The 15,288-nt window shown below is 46.8% G+C and overlaps 1 protein-coding gene and 1 long non-coding RNA gene across 6 annotated transcripts in view; one reads left to right on the top strand and one right to left on the bottom strand.

Annotated features, from left to right (window-relative positions):
- pacsin3 (protein kinase C and casein kinase substrate in neurons 3) overlaps positions 1–8,356 on the bottom strand; it is a 328,824-nt gene extending 320,468 nt beyond the window's left edge. For 2 of the 5 annotated variants that reach the window (XM_072591915.1, XM_072591920.1), the window contains exon 1: positions 8,067–8,356. The gene's annotated coding sequence lies outside the window, so the exon portion shown is untranslated. Of the gene's footprint in view, positions 1–8,047 lie in introns of all 5 variants that reach the window. The other 3 variants (XM_072591910.1, XM_072591919.1, XM_072591913.1) reach the window with 2 other exon arrangements.
- LOC140493468 (uncharacterized) overlaps positions 1–15,288 on the top strand; it is a 724,813-nt gene that overhangs the window by 631,929 nt on the left and 77,596 nt on the right. The gene's annotated exons all lie outside the window — the stretch shown is intronic.

The following is a 15,288-nucleotide window of genomic DNA, read 5'->3' as shown; positions in this document are numbered from 1 at the left end:
GAAAGCGAATGCAATGTTGTCATTTATCTCAAGAGGGTTGGAATATAAAAGCACTGTTGTGCCGCTGAGACTTTATAAAGCTCTGGTTAGGTCCCATTTGGAATACTGTGTCCAGTTTTGGTCCCCACACCTCAGGAAGGACATACTGGCACTGGAGTGTGTCCAGCGGAGATTCACACGGATGATCCCTGGAATGGTAGGTCTAGCATATGAGGAACGGCTGAGGATCCTGGGATTGTATTCATTGGAGTTTAGAAGATTAAGGGGAGATCTAATAGAAACTTACAAGATAATACATGGCTTGGAGAGGGTGGACGCAAGGAAATTGTTTCCGTTAGGCGAGGAGACTAGGACCTGTGGACACAGCCCTAGAATTAGAGGGGGTAAATTCAGAACAGAAATGCGGAGACATTTCTTCAGCCAGAGAGTGGTGGGCCTGTGGAATTCATTGCTGCAGAGTGCAGTGGAGGCCGGGACGCTAAATGTCTTCAAGGCAGAGATTGATAAATTCTTGATGTCACAAGGAATTAAGGGCTACAGGGAGAATGTGGGTAAGTGGAGTTGAAATGCCCATCAGCCATGATTGAATGGCGGAGTGGACTCGATGGGCCGAATGGCCTTACTTCCACTCCTATGTCTTATGGTCTTATACTCCTTTTAGCCAACTTCTAATCCATGCTGCCACATACCTATCAATCCCAAACACTTCCAATTTGCTAAATAATGTGACATTATATCAAAAGCTTTCTCAAAGTTCAAATATGCAACATCCACAGCATTACCCTCATCCACCACCTGTCACCTTGTCAAAGAACTCAATCAAATTTGTCAGACATCTTACCCATCATTTTATGTGTCCAATCCCACAACCACCGGTGCACAGTGGGAAGCTGTATACCACAGGAGTGGTGCACCAAGGTTCATTTGACAGCCCCTCCCAAATCCACAACCTTTACCAACTGGAAAGGCATAGACAGCAGTCACAAGGAACACCGTCATCTGCAAATTCCCTTTCACATCACACATCATCTGACTCCAATGTCATTATTACTGGGTATAAATTCTAGGAGACCATCCCTCACACAATTGTGGGTGCCTCTACACCCCACGACAAAAAGCTGCTCAGCACCATCTTCCCAACAGGAATTCAAGATGCTCGTCCAGCCAGTGACATCCACATAGGTTTATACTTGGCCCTTTGGCCCATCAAGTCTGCACCAACATAACTATTACTAAAAGTGTGCTAGTCCCAATTTTCTTGTAATTGTCCCATATCCTTGAATGCTATGATATTTGAAGAACTTATCCAAATATCTTTTAAGGCTGTAAGGTTTCCAGCCTCCACTATCTTCCCAGACAGTGCATTCCAGATTCCCAACACCCACTGACAAAACTTTTTTTCCCCAAATCCCCTGTGAATCTCCTGCCCCTCATCCTACAGCTAAACCCTCTCATGATTAATCCCTCAACCAAGGGGAACAGCTGCTCTCTATTCACCCCATCCATACCTCTCAATCTTACATACCTCAATCAGGTCCCCCCTCAGTCTTATACACCTTAATCAGGTCCAACCTTGGTCTTCTCTGCTCTGAAGAAAACACCCCAAGCCTATCTAGTCTCTCCTGATGTCTCAATTTCTCCATCCCAGGCAACATCCTGGTGAACCTCCTCTGTACCCTTGCTCGCACCGTCACACCCTTCCTGTAGCAAGGTGACCAGTACAGGTGCACTCACAACTCCAACTGCAGTCTGACCAATGTTAGATGTAACTCCAACATTCTGCCACGACTGACAAAAGCATGTGTCCATTATGCCTTCTTAATTATACTATTCACATGCTCTGCTGACTTCAAGGATCTGTGAATAATTACCTCAGGATCCCTCTGTTCCTCTGAGCTTCCGAGTGCCCTGCCATTCATTAAATACGCCCTCATCTTGTTTCTTCTTCCAAAGTGCAAGACCTGAGACTTACCAAGGTCAAACATAATCTGCCCTTCTGAGCAATCCACCTCTATCTTCCTTAAATCTACTACCACCTTCTTCACTATGAGCCACTCTACCAATCTTGGCAGTGTCTGCAAATTTGCTTCACATTACCCCCACATTTTCATCAATATCATTCATGCATATAACAAACATTAAGGGACCCAGAACTGATCCTTGTGGTACACAGTTGGACACTGGCCTCCAGTCACTCAAACACCCTTCTCCCATGACCCTTTGTGTCCTATTACTCAGCTAGTTTCTGATCCATCTCACCATGTTTCCCTCAATTCCATGTGCTTTCGCCATCCCTTGTGGGACCATGTCAAAAGCTTTGTTAAAATCCGTTTAAATTACATCAACATGAACTTCTCTCATCCACATACTTCATCACATTTTCAAAATATTCTAACAAATTTGTTCGGCACGACCTCCCTCTAACAAAGTCATGCTGACTATCCCTCATCATCCTCGGCCTTTCCAAGTAGGTAATTAATTACTCCTTCAGACTTTTCTCCTTTATTTTCCCTATCACTGACGTGAGACTCTCCAGTCTGTAACTTCCTAGTTCATCTTTAACACCCCTCTCAAATAAATGAAACCACATTAGATTAGATTAGATTACTTACAGTGTGAAAACAGGCCCTTCGGCCCAGCAAGTCCACACCGCCCCACCGAAGCGTAACCCACCCATACCCCTACATTTGCCCCTTACCTAACACTACGGGCAATTTAGCATGGCCAATTCACCTGACCTGCACATCTTTGGACTGTGGGAGGAAACCAGAGCACCCGGAGGAAACCCACGCAGACACGGGGAGAACGTGCAGACGCCACATCAGTCGCCTGAGGCGGGAATTGAACCCGGGTCTCTGGCGCTGTGAGGCAGCAGTGCTAACCACTGTGCCACCGTGCCACCCAGATTATCTGTCATCCAGTCTTCTGGAACTTCCCAGAGGCCAGAGAGGAATTAACATTTTCCGTCAGAGGCCCTACAATTTCCTGCCTCACCTCCCAAAGCAGCCTGGGATGCAATTCATCTGGGCCAGGGGTTTTGTCTGTTTTTAAACCCAGAGCCTCCAATACCTCCCCATTTCCTGTGTCAAATTGAACAAGTTCCTCACAGTCCCTTTTCCAGAATTCTGTACCGATGTTCTCCTTTTCCAGAGTGAAGACCAAAGGGAAATATTCATTCAACGCCTTTCCAATATCCTGTGACTTCACACACAGGTTGCCCCCTTGGTCCCTAATGTGTCCTACTCTTTCCTTAAAAACGTATATACAAAACATCTCGGGATTCTCACTAATCCTGGTCGCAAGTCCTTTTCCATGCCCCTTTTTGCTTGTCTAATTCCTTTCTAAGGTCCTTCCTGTACTTCCTGTATTCCTCGAAGGCTGCAGCTGAAATTCTCCCTTTGGACTTGCTAAAAGCCCCACTCTTCCTCCTCATCTAGTCCCACATTGTCCTGCACATCTAGGGTTGTCTGAAATTATTGTTCCTACATTTTGCTTTATAAAAGGGTATATGTTGAACCTGGACCCTCTGCTGTAGATGTACCCACAAAGTTCTGAGTCTACTGCTACCAGATTCTCTCGTATTTTAATAAAATCCGCCTTCCCCCATCCAAAATCAGCTATTACAGGCCACCTTTTCCCTTGTTCAGAACAAATTTGACCATGCTGTGGTGGCTACCACCTAGATGTTCCCACAATGCCACATTGAACACTTGTCCAGCTTCTTTCCCACGATCCAGATCCAGCATTGCACTGTCCCTTGTTGGGCTTTTGACTTATTGATACAAAAAACTCCCCTGATACATTTCAAGAATCCATCCTCTCTTAACACTATGACTATCCCAATTTATGCTGGGAAAGTTGAAATCCCCTTGTATCTAACTCTAATACAGCTCTGTGAAAGGTTTACATTTTTGCTCCTGTATTTCCTGCTGCCTGTTTGGGGGCCTATAACACACACACCCAGTAAAGTAGCTACCCTTTTAACATTCCTGAATTCTACCCACAAAATCTGGTTTGAGGACACTTCCAAGATATTATTGCTCCTTCTTGCAGTAATTGACTCCTACACCATCATCCTTGCTATACCCTCCACTGTCTTGCCTAAATATCCTATACCTCGGAAGGTTGAGTTACCAGTCCAGCCCTTCCCTCAACCGTGTTTCTGTGATGGCAACAATATTATAGTTCCATGTGTCAATCTACGCCATTAACTCATCGGGCTTACCTATTAAACTCTTAGCATTAAAGACCATCCAGCCTTGCCTTAATTTTTCAACACTCAACATAGCTGAACTCACTGTGACTTGCTTCCTTTGCTGTAGCATAGTGTGTCTCTGTTACATCCACATTCTTGGTCCCCATCTCCCTGCCAAACTGGTTTAAACTCCTCCAAACAGCACTAGCAAACCTACCTGCAAGGATGTTGACTTCAATGTGGTTCAGGTGCAGACCATCCCATTTGTACACATCCCACCTCCCCCAAGTGATCCAAAACCCTCCCACTTGTACCAACTCTTGAGCCGAGCATTAATTTGTTCTATTTCCCGGTTTAGCACTTGAGAGCACAAGAGAGATTACAACCATTGAGGTCCTGTTTTTTTAAATCGACTGCCTAACTCCCTGAATTCTTGATGCAAGACCTCATTCCTCACTTTGTCCGTATCACTGGCACCAACATGCCCCATGACCTCTAACTCATCACCCATCCCTTACAGGATGCCATTCAGTGACTCCCTGGACTCTGGCACCAGGAAAGCAACACAGTATCCTGAAGTCATATCTTTGCCACAGAAACACCTGTCTGCTCCCCAAGAATCTTCTATCAATGCTGCTCTTCCTTTCTTTTCCCCCGACCCCGTACAGTCAAGCTGCTTGTGGTGCCAGAAGCTTGGCTCTGACAGCATTCCTCTGAAGCACCAGCACTCGCATCACGGTGGCTCAGTGGTTAGCACTGCTGCCTCACAGAGCTAGGGACCCAGGTCCAATTCCAGCCTCGGGCGACTGTCTGTGTGGAGTTTGCACATTTTCCCCGTGTCTGCGTGGGTTTCCTCCGGGTGCTCCGGTTTCCTCCCACAGTCCAAAGATGTGCAGGTTAGGGTGAACTGGCCAGGCTAAATTGCCCATAGTGTTAGTCAAGGGTAAATGTAGGGGAATGGGTCAGGGTGGGTTATTCTTTGGAGGGTCGGTGTGGACTTGTCGGTCCAAATGGCCTGTTTTCACACTGCAGGGAATCTACAGCTTCCAAAATGGAATACTGGTTCACGAGTGGGATCTCAGGGGACTCCTGCACTGCCTGCCTACTCTGTCTGGTGGTCTCCCTTTGTCTTCTTTCCTCTATTCCCTTGAGTTGCAGTGTGACCACCTCTCTAAACATGCTACCCACAAAACTCTCAGCCTTGTGGATGTGCCACAGTGTCCCCCAGAAACCCCTGCCATTGCTGCTCTGCCATCTTCCCTGTTTGGCTTCCCCTCCAACCAGCTCTGTCCAGCTCCTCCCATGTGGTTTAGTAGTTATCTTTGCTTAATTGTAATAATGCTACGTCTGATTCCAGTTTCTCCATCTCAGACTGCAGGGTGATTTCCATTATATTATAGTCACTGTCCCCAAGGGGTCCCTTTACCTTAAGCTCCCCAATCAAGTCTGCCTCATTACACATCAAACGGCCTGTTCCCTGCTGGGCTACACCCAAAGCTGCTCCAAAGGCTCTCATAGATATTCCACAAATCCTGGGATCTGCCACCAACTTGGTTTTCCTAGCCCACTGGCAGATTGAAGTCTCCCATGATTTGGTAACAGTGTCTTTCTTACATGCCCTTTCCGTCTCCCGATTTATTTTCTTCCCCAAATTGCAGAATTGTATTTGCAGATACATTCTATTTTGCTCAAAAAACACACAGTCTGCAGGCAGTCAATCCATATGACATTTTACAAATTCCTACTTTGGAAACAGAACCAGTAAGAATCAAGGTTGGAACACAGATGTCGCTTTTTTCTATAAACTTTAAGTTTTCTCAGGGATGTGACTTGAAAGAAGTTCTGCACTTTATATATTAATGCATCAAAAGCTGCAACCCATTCTAAAGGATGAAAGACTTAACAGCAATCTAGGTTTGTTCAGTATATTATTTCAGTTGCATGACACTATGATCTTATGCTATAAATTCTGTGTCTTATAATCCTGCCCGGCTCGCTGCCTGATGAAGTGCTCCGAAAGCTAGTACTTCCAAATAAACCTTTTGGACTATAACCTGGTGTTGTGTGATTTTTAACTAGGTTAGGTAAATTAGCCATGGGAACTCAGGGTAACAGGGATCGAGCCAGGTGGGGGGAGGTTCTGGCTGGGATGCTGTTCTAAAACAAAACTTACATCCCAGCTCTGATCCCCTCAAAGCCACATCTGTGATTCCCACAATACCATACCCTCCAATTTCAATCGACCCTGTTTCATATTTTGCATGTACCTAAGCACAAAACCCTGAGTCTTATGAATGAATGATTTATTTGCTGTATACAATGAAATACAATAAAACAAAATGAAAATCTTTCATTTGTTGCCATTTTTATAGTTTAAGGATAAGAGAAGCAAAGATATATCTTAAAAGTGGCTGCAGACATACACAATGCATTGGTCAGAATCTTCTGAAATTCCCTAGATTCTAGACAGCTTCTAGCAGTTTGACAAACCTAAACTGTGACACGCCTATTAAAGAAAGGAATGAGACAGAAAGCAGAAAACCGTCAATTGGTCAACCGAATCTCCAACATTAGGAAAGTGCTAAAATTCATGGAAGGAGATTGCACCAGTAAACTTTAAAAATCCTAATTCAAATCAGGCAAGGCCCATACTGTTTTAGGAAAGTGTTTGACAAATTTATGAGTGTTCTTTGGTGATGTGATAAGTGAGGTGGTTTAAGTGGAACCTGTAGATGTTGTGTACCTGGATTTCCAAAAGACATTCCATTAGATGCTCAGTAAATGGCGAATATGTAATACTCATTGGGGGTGATGTATCAGCATGAAGAGAGAACTAGCTAACTTACAGGATCAGAGTCAGGGTAAATGGATAATTTTCAGAATGACAAAACTGGAACCAGTGCATTGTTGCAGAAATCAGTGTGAGTCTTTTTTCGATCTATATTCCCAGTTTCGAAAAAGGGACCGAATGTTTTCAAGCCAAAATTGTTGATGATATAAGTGTACATAGGCAGGCAAGGTCTACAGATGATATAAGAAGTCTACAAATGGGATATGGATAGTATAAGTTAATGGGCGAAAGTCTAACAGATGGAGGATGACAAAAAAATCATCACTGAAGGGGAAAATGAGAAGTCATTCACTTTGATAGGAAGTCAGGAAGGGCAGAATATAATTCCATTGAAAATGACAGTTTGCAGATAACACTAAGTAGAGAGGTAGAGAAGGTGCTTAAACTCTGCTAAGATTTACCATTTTAGGGCGAGCTCAGTCTCCCTCTCTGTGCAAACTCAGTCAGCCTCACCTTCACAGTGTGTCCTCATTTCCCCCTCACTGGTCACTTTCTCTTGCTCACAAGAAAATGTTCTGGGGACCAAGGTTCAAATTCATAAATATCTGGAATTGAGAATCTAATGACTACTATGATACCATTGTTGATTGTGAGATAAACCCATCTGGTCCTCTAATGCCCCTTGGGGAAAGTAGCCTACCATCATTATCTGGTCTGGCCTCCAGACCCACAGAGTCTCTCGGCAATCACAGATGGGCAATAAGTGCTGCCCAGCCAACCATGCCCTCATCCCGTGAAGGACTAAAAACAAAACTGACAACCTCAGCCACCCTCAGTGTGCATCCTATTTCTCCTGACCCTGACTGTACACCCTCCCACCATGTTCATTGTTGCACCTTCACTTTTTCCCTGGCTCCTCTAACAAAGCCACACTTTTACCCCAGTCCCTCAGTATAACCCACCTCTAGACTTTGACCTTTCGGCCGGCCCAGACCTCCAGCCCTCACACTCTCCGTTCTAGCCCCGTCACCCTATAACACAGCCCGCCGCCCCCAACTCACAGTCTCGGAGCGCACTCACCGGCTCCGGCCTTCAGCCCAGCCCAGCCCAGCTCAGCCCAGGCCAGGCGGGTCCACTCCAGTCCGGTTCACCGTGCAGTCCACTCCACTCCGGCCCCTGATCCAGTCCCCTCCAGGCAGACCCGCCCCCGGATCACTGTGAATGGGAGTGTCCAGCGTCCGCGTTCCCGGTCCGACACGACTGGACTAAATCACCAACACTTGATAACTCAGAGGGTGTGCCTCTCAGTCCCACTGGATAACCCACAGTCTGTCGCTGCCCCCTGGACTCCTTCAAACTATATTCCACAGAGAGTGAATGTCCTGCAGTCCCACTGTAACCCAGAGGTCACTTCCACCGCTGAACCCCTTGACACTGAATGACCGAGAGAGTGAATGTCTCTCGCCCACCCCTCCCCCTTCCCTTCAACCCAATCACATTATTAAACCCAATCACATTATTAACCCCGGAGAGCGTCTTTCAGTCCCTTTAGACTGTAGAACCCAAAGTGACAGTGTCTGTGTGGCCCACTGAATGCCATCACACTGTATATTCCAGACAGAGTATCTGTGTGTTCCACTGAATGCCATCACACAAAAAAAAACCCAGAGAGTGAGTGTCACTCAGTCTCACTGAACTCATATGCAATGTGTAACCCAGAGGGTGGGTGTCAGAGTCCCACTGATCCTCTTCAAACAGTACAACCCAGGCAGTGACTGTCTCTCAGTCCACCCGAACACTTACACACTCAACCCAGAGAGTGCCTGAGTCCCTTGAACTGATTCACAGTGTTTAACACAGAGAGTCAGTGTCTCTGTGTCTCACTGAAATCCTTCAAACTATACAATCAAGAGAGTGGGTGTCTGTCATTCTGTTGAACACACACACTGGTGTAACCCAGAAACTGAGTTTCTGTGCCCTTCTGAACCCCCTCACGCCGTATAACTCTGAGAGTGAGTGCCTATGTCCCACTGAAACCTTTCTCACTGTTAAACCCAGAGAGTGAGTATCATCTCTCTGAAGCCCTTCACACTATGTCACCCAGAGGAGAGTGTCACTGATTCCCACTGAACCCATTCGCACCGTATAACCCAGAGAGAGAGTGCCTTTATATCCAACTGAATTCACACTTTGTCAGGAGCAACATAAAACATAGGAGCAGAAATTAGGCCACACAGCCTATCGAGGTTGCTCTGTCATTCAATCATTGCTGATAAATTTCTCAACCCCATTTCCCATTATCCCTGATCTCTTTGATACCTAAGAACCTATCTATCCCAGTCTTAAATATACTCAATGACCTGGCCTCCACAGCCTTCTGTGGCAATGAATTCCAGAGATGCCGGTGTTGGACTGGGGTGTACAAAGTTAAAAATCATGCAACATCAGGTTATAGTCCAACAGGTTTAATTGGAAGCACACTAGCTTTCGGAGCGATGCTGTTGGACCTGTTGGACTATAACCTGGTGTTGTGTGATTTTTAATTCTGTGGCAATGAATTCCATAGATTCACCACCCTAGCTGAAGAAGTTTCTCCTTAACTCCTTTATTCTAAAGGCTTTGCCCTCGGGACATGGTCTCTCCTACCATTGTAAACAACTTCCTAACATCTAATCTCTCCAGGCAATTCATATTCTGTAAATTTCAATGAGATTACCCCCTCATCCTTCTAACGCTATCGAGTAAACATTCCTCATATGTTAAACTTTTCATTCCTGGGACCATGCTACTGAATCTCCTCCGAACACACTCCAGGGCCAGTACCTCCTTCCTGAGACATGGGGCCCAAAACTGCACCTAATACTCCAAATATCGTCTTACCAGAGCCTATACTCAAGTCCTTTCAAAATAAATGCCATCATTGCATTTGCCTTCCTACCTACTGACTTAACCTGCAAGTTTACCTTGAGAGAATCATGGACTAGAACTCCCAAGTCTCTTTTTACTTCAGTTTTCTGAATTTTCTCCCCATTTAGAAAATAGTCCATGCCTCTATTCTTCCTACCAAAGTGCACACTTTCCCGCATTGTATTCCATCTGCCAGTTCTTTGCCCACTCTCCTAACCTGTCCAAATTCTCCTGCAGCCTCAACTCTCCTCCTCAATGCTACCTGCCCCTCTACCTATCTTTGCGTCATCTGCAAACTTAGCCAGAATGCCCTCAGTTCCTTCATCTAGATTGTCATTTAATAAAGTAAAAAGTTGTGATCCCAACACTGAGCCTTGCAGAACACCACTTGTCACTGGCTGCCATCCTGAGAAGGTCCCTTTTATCCCTACTCTGTGCTTTCTGTGAGACAGCCAGACTTCTATCCATGTTATCCATGCTTGCCTCTGACACCATGGGCCCCTATGTTACTCAGTAGCTTCCTGTGTGGCACCTTGTCAAAGGTCTTCTTGCAGTCCAGACAGTAGCCCTACCAGGAGAAAATGACAGCGACCAGGTTTCTGGCACTGAGCCTGGCTCTGTGGTACAGAAGGGAAGGGGGGAGAATAGAGAGGGATAGTGAGTGGAGATTCAGTGGTGAGAGGAACAGACAGGAGATTCTGGGGTCACGAGCGAGACTCCTGAATGGTATGTTGCCTCCCGGGTGCCAGGGTCAGGGATGTCTCAGATTGAATCTACAGGATTCTTAAGGGGGAGGGAGAGCAGCCAGAGGCTGTGGTACACATCAGTACCAATGACAGAGGGTGGGAAAGGGAGGAGGACCTGAAAAGAGAATATTGGGAGTAAGGTTGGAAGCTAGAAGGCAGGACGAGCAGAGTAATAATCTCAGGATTGCTACAGATGCCACAGGCTAGTGATGCTCGGAATAGAGAGCGAGTGCAGATGAACACGTGGCTGTGGGGTTGGTGTAGGAGGGAGGGCTTCAGCTATGTGGATCATTGGGATACCTTCTGGGGAAGGTGGGACCTGTACAAGAAGGATGTGTTGCACCTGAACTGGAGGGGCATCAATATCCTGGGCGGGAGGTTTGCTAGAGCTGTTTGGGAGGGTTTAAACTAGATTGGCAGAGGGGCAGAAGGATGTAGAACCAGATATTGCAGTAGTTAGTGAACAGCCAGATACAGCGTGCAGACAGTCTGTGAGGGTGGATAGGCCCTTGATAGGGCAAAGATGCAGTCAGTGTGATGGATTGAAGTCTATTTTAATGCAAGAAATATCAGGAATAAGGATGACAAACTCAGAGCATGGATCAGCACTTGGAATTATGATATTGTGGCCATTGTGGAGACTTGGATATCACAGGGACAGGAATGGTTGTTGGATGTTCCAGGGTTTAGATGTTACAGAAGGAATAGTGAGGGAGGTAAAAGAGGTGGGGGAGAGGCATTGCTAATCAGGGATAGTATCACAGCTGCAGAAAGGGAGGTCATCGAGGAGGGTTTGCCTACAGAGTCAGTGTGGGTGGAAGTCAGAAACAGGAAAGGAGCAGTCACTTTACTGGGAGTTTTCTACAGAGGGCCCCCAATAGCAACAGAGACACAGAGGAGCAGATTTTGGAAAGTTGCAGGAGTAACAGGATTGTTGTCATGGGTGACTTTAACTTCCCTAATATTGATTGGAACTTCCTTTGTTCAAATAGTTTGGATGGAGCAGTTTTGTCAGGTGTGTCCAGGAAGGGTTCCTGATGCAATATGTAGAACATAGAACATAACAGCGCAGTACAGGCCCTTCAGCCTCCGATGTTGGACCGACCTGTGGAACCAACCTGAAGCCTATCTATCCTACATTATTCCATTTTCATCCATATGTTTATCCAATGACCATTTAAATGCCCTTAAAGTTAGCGAGTCCACTACTGTAGCAGACAGTGCATTCAATGCCCCTACTACTCTCTGAGTAAAGAAAATACTTCTGATATCTGTCCTATATCTATCACCCCACAATTTAAAGCTCTGTCCCCTCATGCTAGCCATCACCATCCGAGGAAAAAGGCTCTCACTGTCCACCCTATCGAACCCTCTGATTATTTTATATGTCTCACTTAAGTCACTTCTCAACCTTCTTCTCTCTAACGAAAACAGCCTCAAGTCCTTCAGACTTTCCTCATAAGACCTTCCCTCCGTTCCAGGCAACATCCTAGTAAATCTCCTCCAAACCCTTTCCAAAGCTTCTACAGCTTTCCTATAATGTGGTGACCAGAACTGTACACAATACTCCAAGTGCAGTCACACCAGAGGTTTGTACAGCTGCAGCATGACCTCATGGCTCTGAACTCAATCCCACTGCCAATAAATGCTTTCTTAACAACCCTTTCAACCTGGGTGGCAACTTTCAGGGATCTATGCACATGGACACTAAGATCTCTCTGCTCATCTAGCAAGAATCTTACCATTAGCCCAGTACTGTTTATTCCTGTTGCTCCTTCCAAAGTGAATCATCTCACACTTTTCCACATTAAACTCCATTTGCCACCTCTCTCAGCCAGCTCTGCAGCTTATCTATGTCCTTCTGTAACCTACAAAATTCTTCAGCACTATCCACAACTTCACCGGCCTTAGTGTCACCCACAAATTTACTAAACCATCCTTCTATGCTGTCATCTAGGTCATTTATGAAAATGGCAAACATCAGTGGCCCTAAAACAGATCCTTGCGGCCCACCACGAGTAACTGAACTCCAGGATGAATATTTCCCATCAATGGGTGGCACGGTGGCACAGTGGTTAGCACTGTTGCCTCACAGCGCCAGAGACCCAGGTTCAAATCCCGCCTCGGGCAACTGTCTGTGTGAAGTTTGCACATTCTCCCCGTGTCTGTGTGGCTTTCCTCCGGTTTCCTCCCACAGTCTAAAGATGTGCAGGTCAGGTGAATTGGCCACGCTAAATTGTCTGTCGTGTTAGGTGAAGGGGTAAATGTAGGGGAATGGGTCTGGATGGGTTGTCCTTCGGAGGGTTGGTGTGGACCTGTTGGGCCGAAGGACCTGTTTCCACACTGTAAGTAATCTGAAAAAAAACCCACTAACTCTGTCTTCTTTCAGCTACCCAATTTCTGATCCAAACCATTAAATCACCCTCAATCCCATGCCTCTGTATTTTGTGCAATAGCCTACCATGGGGAACCTTATCAAACATCTTACTGAAATCCATATATACCACATCAACCACTTTATCCTCATCCACCTGTTTGGCCACCATCTCAAAGAACTCAATAAAGTTTGTAGATAAGCTGACTAGAGGGGAGGCCATATTAGATTTGGTGCTTGGCAATGAATCATGCCAGGTGTCAGATCTCTCCGTGGGAGAGCATTTCAGTGATAGCGATCGCAACTCCCTGACCTTTACTATACTCATGGAGAGGGTTAGGAGCAGATGGTATGGGAAAGTATTTAATTAAGAGAGGGAGATTTGCAAAGCAATTAGGCAGGAACTGGGACACCTAAACTGGGAGCAGATGGTCACAAGGAAAAGCATGACAGAAATGTGGAGGTTAAAACAATGACTGCAGATGCTGAAAATCAAATACTGGATTAGTGGTGCTGGAAGAGCACAGCAGTTCAGGCAGCATCCAACGAGCAGCGAAATCAACGTTTCGGGCAAAAGCCCTTCATCAGGAATAAAGGCAGTGAGCCTGAAGCATGGAGAGATAAGCTAGAGGAGGGTGGGGGTGGGAAGAGAGTAGCATAGAGTACAATGGGTGAGTGGGGGAGGGGATGAAGGTGATAGGTCAAGGAGGAGAGGGTGGAGTGGATAGGTGGAAAAGAAGATAGGCAGGTCGGACAAGTCAAGGAGACAGGAACTGAGCTGGAAGTTTGAAACTAGGATGAGGTGGGGGAAGAGGAAATGAGGAAGCTGTTGAAGTCCACATTGATGCCCTGGGGTTGAAGTGTTCCGAAGCGGAAGATGAGGCGTTCTTCCTCCAGGCGTCTGGTGGTGAGGGAGCGGCGGTGAAGGAGGCCCAGGACCTCCATGTCCTCGGCAGAGTGGGAGGGGGAGTTGAAATGTTGGGCCACGGGGCGGTTTGGTTGATTGGTGCGGGTGTCTCGGAGATGTTCCCTAAAGCGCTCTGCTAGGAGGCGCCCAGTCTCCCCAATGTAGAGGAGACCACATCGGGAGCAACGGATACAGTAAATGATATTGGTGGATGTGCAGGTGAAACTTTGATGGATGTGGAAGGCTCATTTAGGGCCTTGGATAGAGGTGAGGAAGGAGGTGTGGGCACAGGTTTTACAGTTCCTGCGGTGGCTGGGGAAAGTGCCAGAATGGGAGGGTGGGTCGTAGGGGGGTGTGGACCTGACCAGGTAGTCACGGAGGGAACGGTCTTTGCGGAAGGCGGAAAGGGGTGGGGAGGGAAATATATCCCTGGTGGTGGGGTCTTTTTGGAGGTGGCGGAAATGTCGGTGGATGATTTGGTTGATGCGAAGGTTTGTAGGGTGGAAGGTGAGCACCAGGGGCGTTCTGTCCTTGTTACGGTTGGAGGGGTGGGGTCTGAGGGCGGAGGTGCGGGATGTGGACGAGATGCGTTGGAGGGCATCTTTAACCACGTGGGAAGGGAAATTGCGGTCTCTAAAGAAGGAGGCCATCTGGTGTGTTCTGTGGTGGAACTGGTCCTCCTGGGAGCAGATACGGCGGAGGCGGAGAAATTGGGAATACGGGATGACATTTTTGCAAGAGGTAGGGTGGGAAGAGGTGTAATCCAGGTAGCTGTGGGAGTCGGTGGGTTTGCAAAACATGTCAGTGTCAAGTCGGTCGTCACTAATGGAGATGGAGAGGTCCAGGAAGGGGAGGGAGGTGTCAGAGATGGTCCAGGTAAATTTAAGGTCAGGGTGGAATGTGTTGGTGAAGTTGATGAATTGCTCAACCTCCTCGCGGGAGCACGAGGTGGCGCCAATGCAGTCATCAATGTAGCGGAGGAAGAGGTGGGGAGTGGTGCCGGTGTAATTACGGAAGATCAACTGTTCTACATAGCCAACAAAGAGACAGGCATAGCTGGGGCCCATACGTGTGCCCATGGCTACACCTTTGGTCTGGAGGAAGTGGGAGGATTCAAAGGAGAAATTGTTAAGGGTGAGGACCAGTTCGGCCAAACGAATGAGAGTGTCAGTGGAAGGGTAATGTTGGGGACGTCTGGAGAGGAAAAAACGGAGGGCTTGGAGGCCCTGGTCATGGCGAATGGAGGTGTAGACGGAACACCCCAAGGCCCTGTTTATTGCGACTGGTGACTTCAATCAAGCCAATCTAAGGAAGGTGTCACCAAAGTACCACTAGAACAGTACATGCCCCACCAGGGGTCCGAACATT

Source organism: Chiloscyllium punctatum, chromosome 22 (genome assembly GCF_047496795.1).
Source record: "Chiloscyllium punctatum isolate Juve2018m chromosome 22, sChiPun1.3, whole genome shotgun sequence".
Classification (NCBI taxonomy): domain Eukaryota; kingdom Metazoa; phylum Chordata; class Chondrichthyes; order Orectolobiformes; family Hemiscylliidae; genus Chiloscyllium; species Chiloscyllium punctatum.
Note: the sequence above shows the minus strand (reverse complement) of the source record. Positions and strands in the feature narration are given on the sequence as shown.